The following is a 6,333-nucleotide window of genomic DNA, read 5'->3' on the forward strand; positions in this document are numbered from 1 at the left end:
GAAGGAACTTCTATTTGAGCGTTTGATTAAGGAGGAAAAGAAAAGTTTCAAACTCAGAGCAGCCTTCAAAAATCTCCATCTGTGTGTCTAAAACTCAGCAGTTCTCATTCTATGGTTCCACATAAATTCCAGATGTTTGTTGTGCATAAAGAGAGCAAACTTGATAGAATTGTATTCACAGACAGGTTGAACGTTGTTTGTTAGCAACCATTCATGATTGTGTCCCTAAAGCTCCTCACAATAGTTCAGGAGGAGAACAGATGTTCTGGAGGTTCACATCTTCTCCATCAATGTGCATGTGTTCTTCTCCACATGAAATCTCCTTCTGGAACATTCTCTACATGGAGAAACATCAGAAAGAGTTTAGAAATGAACTTCTTTCATTTGAGCTCAGAAAGGAAAAGACAAATATCTGCTTGTGACTTTGATAGAGTCAGTCTGTGGAAATGTTGGAGATCCAACTTTTCTTTGAGCAGGAAGAGGAAAACATTCTTTAGTTCCTGATCATCTCACAATGTTGTTCTAACATTTAACGTGTCAAAATGTTTCTCTGTCAATAAACAGCGTGTTAGAATGAGGAGTTCACATGAATTCTGGAACATTCCTTTGATCACTGGAACAGCTTTGATTAGCAGAGAATGTTGTTTCCAGCAGCAATCTGAAGTCAGTTTACTTTGAAAATCACTAGAACATCTTCATCCATTCAATGTGTTCCTTTCTCCATCCAATCCTTCACAAAGACACATTTCCTCCTGTACAAATCCTCCTGTTCTTCCACATTGTAGCTTTGTGTGGACTGAAGTTCTGCTTCTAAAGCATTTTCCAGGAGAAGAACAGCTGCATGTGGAAATGGGATCATTTAAAGGATGGAAATGACATGTTAAAGAGAATGAGACAAAGATGAGGCGCTAAGGTAAAGCACAGATAATGTTCCTGTTTTCTAAAGTCATTTCATGGAACCATTCATTGTTTGTCCATCAGTGACATTCAAAGCCCCTCCTCTACTCATTTTACCACATCACCTTTTAGCATCAAATCACATCACAGTCAATCTGCTGGATTTTCTTCATCCATCCATGTGAAACACATCAAGAATCTGCTGGATAAATCCATCCTGAAATCCTTCCATTTCTGTCCTCAATATTCTACCAAATATCAAAGATTCCTTTAGAAGCAGATCTTCAAGGATTTTACATTTGATTTCCAACAATCAGAATGTTAGAAGTTTCCCTGTTCATCAGATTTTACTGATAGTTTCTCCAAATGTTTCAGCTCATTTTTACTGGAATATTCTGAAGTAAACTTTGTGTTTTCTGGTGAATGGATCAGATCTCACATTTAGTTTCAATCAAACCCTGAGGCTTCTGGAAAATACACACAGCTTTAAAATAATGTTGGATCATCTGTGACTGTGTCCTTATTAAATGCTTTTAGACTTTCACTATTTTAACCCTCGTGTCCTTTTAAAGTTTGAAAATGTGGAAAATAATAAATATTTCCACAGTCAAACTTCTGATGTCCACATTTGAACATTTTTTGGTGGAAAAAGAAGAAATGTTTGTAAAGAACATTCACATAAAAATCAACCAAAATCCAGTAAATTCTCTGGATTTTGGTTGATTTTTATGTGAATGTTCTTAAAGAAAATATCAGAAGTTTTACTGATAAATGTGGAATCACTTTACATATTTTTAGGGTTTTTTTTTAAAGATTTTTACTCATTTTTGTAAATTATTTACTGGATTTTGGTTGATTTTTATGTGAATGTTCTTTACAAACATTTTTAACATTTCTCTTTTTTCCACCAGAAATGTTCAAATGTGGACATCAGAAGTTTCTCCGTGTAAATCTCTATTTTTCTCCACATTTTAAACTTCAAACGGGTCAATGTGAGCCTCAGGACGACACGAGGGTCAAAGCAGCTCTGAGGGAGCGTTTGTAGACGTCACAAAGTTGTGCTGCTCAGAGCTTTTCTTTTTCTTTTCCTGCATTTTGTCCAAAGTGTGGCTGCAGGAGCTCTGCTTCACTTCAACCTTCATGTCTTTAAAATGAGCCCAGCTAGCTCTGTGTTTGTGCACTGGGACATGCTAGCATTTCCTCAGGGTTAGCAGCTGCACGTGGAGCTTAGTGCTTGTTTTTGCTCCATGAATGGAAGGAGAATGCTGCTGTTTTGAAGCGTGTTCCAGCATGTGTGACATGTATGTTTGCTTCATCTCAGCCACTTTATCAACAGTCCACAGTGAATGTTAACACAGACAAACACAAGGATTCTGTTTGTTTTGCTGCTGTTGAAGGTTGGACATGCAGGAACAGCTGCAGCTATTAAAGCCTCCATCACAACTACGCCCCCTGCTGTCTGATCCTCTTCTCTCCAACAGAGCGACCAGGGTTAGTGGAGAGGAGCTCCACATCCAGCAGACACCACAACCTGTGGCTTCCACATCATTTCTACATCAGAAATGATGGAAGAAAATCCATCACAGGATGATTTTTCCTCATGAAATATTCCTGAAATATTGTGTTTTCAGGAACAACTGATTTCAGAGATTTCTGATCCAAACTGAGATGTTTTTATTTCATTATTTGGTCAAAAACTGTAAAGTTTGAACTTTGACTAAATGTCAGATATTTCAACAAATCATTGTTCTTGGAACAATCTGTGTCTGCTGACCTACACAAACATGAAGCTTGTAAGGTTCAGCAGTACATGTTTAACGTGCACACACAGCTGTGGGAATGACAATGCATTTAGGGGAAGCTGGACTAGTTTAGAAGGTTCTGACTCCTCTGTCTGATCACTGTGAATAAAAACAGGTGAAGGACGCCCAGACTGTTCATCATTGTTCATCAACTCATCATGACTCAGTCCTTTCTCTACATCACTGTCTCCTGAAACTGAGCCTGATCCTGAGTCAGGTTCTGTTCAGTCCACATTCATCTTCTTTATTCTTTATCTGAGTCAATTCTTCCTGAAGAACAGCACTGATCTCAGGTTTCTCCTCTGTGTTCTTAGCTCTGGCTAATGACTGAATTCCTGCTACACTGACCAGTGGAGACGCATCAGATTTCATTTTAGCTGGGGATGCATCACAGTTAGATTTAGATTGGCTTTTAGGAGGATTCTGATCAATATTTATGCTCCAAATGCAGATGAACCCCAGTTTTTCCAGAACTTATTTCTTACTATTGCTTCTTTACCTGGAGCTTGTTTTATGGCAGGCGACTTTAATTTCACTTTAGATCCACGTAAAGACAAAAGTACAGGAATGGACCAATCACATTTGAGAAGCAGAGAAGTCATTCATAATTTCATCAAAGAAATGAATCTAGTTGATGTTTGGCGAATGGAAAAAACACTCATGTTCCTCCAGTACACAGCAGTCATATTCCTGCATAGATTTCTTTCTGCTTTCAGCACTACTAAGATGTCAAATAAAGAATGTTTCCTACGATGCCGTCCTCCTGTCAGACCACGCTCCAACCTCTTTAGTCTGTTATGATCCCAGATTGACCAGTGATCTTCCTAAATGCAGATTTAAACTAAAGGGATGGAAGATACTGGCTTTGTCACTTTCCTGGAGGAACAAATAAAATACTATTTTGAAACAAATACAACCCAAACCTCAGGGAGTATCAGATGGGAAGCATTTAAGGCTTTTATTCAGGACAAATAATTAACATTACGAGTTCTAAAGCCAAAGAAACCTACAGGAAAACAAAATCATTAGAAAGAAAGATTAGAAATGATGAAAATGAGCCTCAATGAGACACAAAATGAGCAAATTCAACAAAAACAGCTGGAGGTCTCTGGAGGATGGTGTCCCATATGTGAGAGGATGTAATCCCCCCCTCGTCCCGGTTCATGGTGCAGCCCCCCCACTTCCTGATCTCGATGGCTTCCTTGATCCATTGTTTCAGTTTATTTGTCTCTGAGGGTATAATCCTCCCCCGTCCCAGTCCATAAAGTGGTTTTGTCTCCTGCAGTGATCTGTGATGGCTGATTTCTTATTTTCTTGTTCGGCTTTTTCTTTTTGTGCTCTTGTGAAACGTCCAGTTGTTTCCTTTTGACATTCTGTTTGGTGTTCCTTTCTTCTTGTTTGGAATGACCTGCCTGTTTCACCAATGTATGTGTTGTTACATGATTTACACGGTCTTTCACAGATGATGTTACATTTATTGTCCGGTTCTATTCTGTCTTTGGGATGAACTAACAGCTGCTGGAGTTTTCTGTGTGGTTTTACTGCTGTGTTGATGTTAAGTATCCTCATAATGTGTTGTATTGGTTCTGTTACGGATATATGGAATGGTGATTAAATCCTTATTTTTATTGTCCCATTTCTGTGTGTGTTTTGATTTGCTTCCTTTAGTTTTTTCTCTTTGGTTTCTGCTTGTTGTTTTCCTTTGGTTATAGCCCATGTTGGATATTGGCAGTTTGTAAGTGCATTCTTGAAGTGTTCTTCCTCCTCCTGTCTGTCTCTATCGTCCGTTATTATGCTGGTCTGTTCGTAGAGTGTTCTGACTACTGATAATTTGTGTGCTGTGGGATGTTCTGATGTCCAGAGAAGGTTCTGGTCCGTGTGTGTAGGCTTTCTGTAAACTGTTATTTTGATGCTGCCGTCTTGTCTGTGATGTATGTTTATGTCCAAAAAAGAAATGGTCCGGTTTATTTCTTCTTCATGTGTGAATTGTATGTTGTCTGTGTCGTCTATATTTTTCAGATGGTCTCTGTCTCACATCATGTAGAGTCACAGCCCTTCCTTTAATAAAACGTTTTTAAAATTACATTTACATATATATCCTATGTTTTTAACAAGCAAAATGGATAATAGAGCCTGCAGAGAGTTACTAAGATGTATAATTTGTCATAAAAAGTCAGATTAGAAACGTCATATCCGGCCGGGGCGCACTGATCTTTCCCCATTGACTCTCGTTATAACTTTGACATGCGCAGTTCGTTCCTCTTCAATACAAGAGACAGCAGACAGCAGACTGACAGCGCCCTGCTGAGCGATCAGAGCTTTACACACCACCGGCCATGGGGTGGCAGCAGAGAGCGAGCAGAGAACACAGATGGAGAGGTGCTGGCTTTAATCTCTAAAATGTGAGGATTTACTTTTGTCATTTAATAATGTAAATATAAATGTTAGTTGGCACTTTAGACTGAAAGCCTGTTGATCTTCATATGTTCTGAAATCTGAGGAATTCCTGTTTTTCTTTATTTTCATTGTAAATATTTCATGTTAGTTGACAGAAGCACTTTGGGCTCAAAGCCTAAGATAAGATAAGAAGGTTTTATTTGTCACATGCACAGTTATACAGAGTATAATGCCTCATGGTTTCACTATTTTTTTATTGCTTTGGTCTTAAATATACAGATTTTCTGTTTCCTCATTGTCATGTAAGGTTGTTCATGTAAAAGTTAGCTCACAGAAGCACTGTCTGCTTTAAGCCTTATAGTTAGGGTTTTTTAACAAAATGTCCAGTGTTTGTTGGTTTCACAGGTATGGATTTGTTTTTGTTTATTTGAGTATGTAAACATAAATATGTTGTTGACAGAAGAAGCACTTGGCCTCTTTGAAGCTGGAAAAATGAATTGTTTCTTTTTTTACTTTGAAGTAAAAAATAGATTTACATATTTATACATTCTTAATTTGTTTAATTATAGAAAAGGAGATTTTAAGGGTTTGTGGATCAATTACACCTTATCTGGAGCAAATCATAAACACTGGGAGATAAATTCACATTCACCAGCTGCTAACATTACGTGCATTTAATTGTCTGTTTGACTCAGCAGTAGTGCTTAGTGTACCCTCATAGCTCATCAAATGGCTGTGAACATCATTTACATCAATTCTTGTATTCGCTGTTGCTGACTGCTATTTGGTTTGGAAAATTAAGTGGACCCCCCAAGAGAAAAATTCACCAGCCGCCACTGGGTGAACTCCAAGGTCAAAGTACATCAGAGTCAGATCCACCATCCATCGTTGTTTGAGCCAAAGTGGGACTTCATGGGAGACCACCAAGGAGACGCCACTGTTGAAAACAAATCCTGGAAAAGCCAGAATGGAATTTATCAAACTGCATGTGGACAAACCACAAAGCTTCTGGGAGAATGTCCTTTGGACAGACGAGACAGAACTGGAACTTTTTGGAAAGACACATCAGCTCTATGTTCAGACACAAAATGAAGCACATGAAGAAAAGAACAGTGTCCCTGCTGTGGAACATGGAGGATCTGTTCTGTTCTGGAGCTATGAAGAAAAGAACAGTGTCCCTGCTGTGGAACATGGAGGATCTGTTCTGTTCTGGAGCTGCTTTGCTGCATCTGGAACA

The sequence above is a fragment of the Acanthochromis polyacanthus genome, chromosome 9, assembly GCF_021347895.1.
Source record: "Acanthochromis polyacanthus isolate Apoly-LR-REF ecotype Palm Island chromosome 9, KAUST_Apoly_ChrSc, whole genome shotgun sequence".
In the NCBI taxonomy this organism is placed as follows: domain Eukaryota; kingdom Metazoa; phylum Chordata; class Actinopteri; family Pomacentridae; genus Acanthochromis; species Acanthochromis polyacanthus.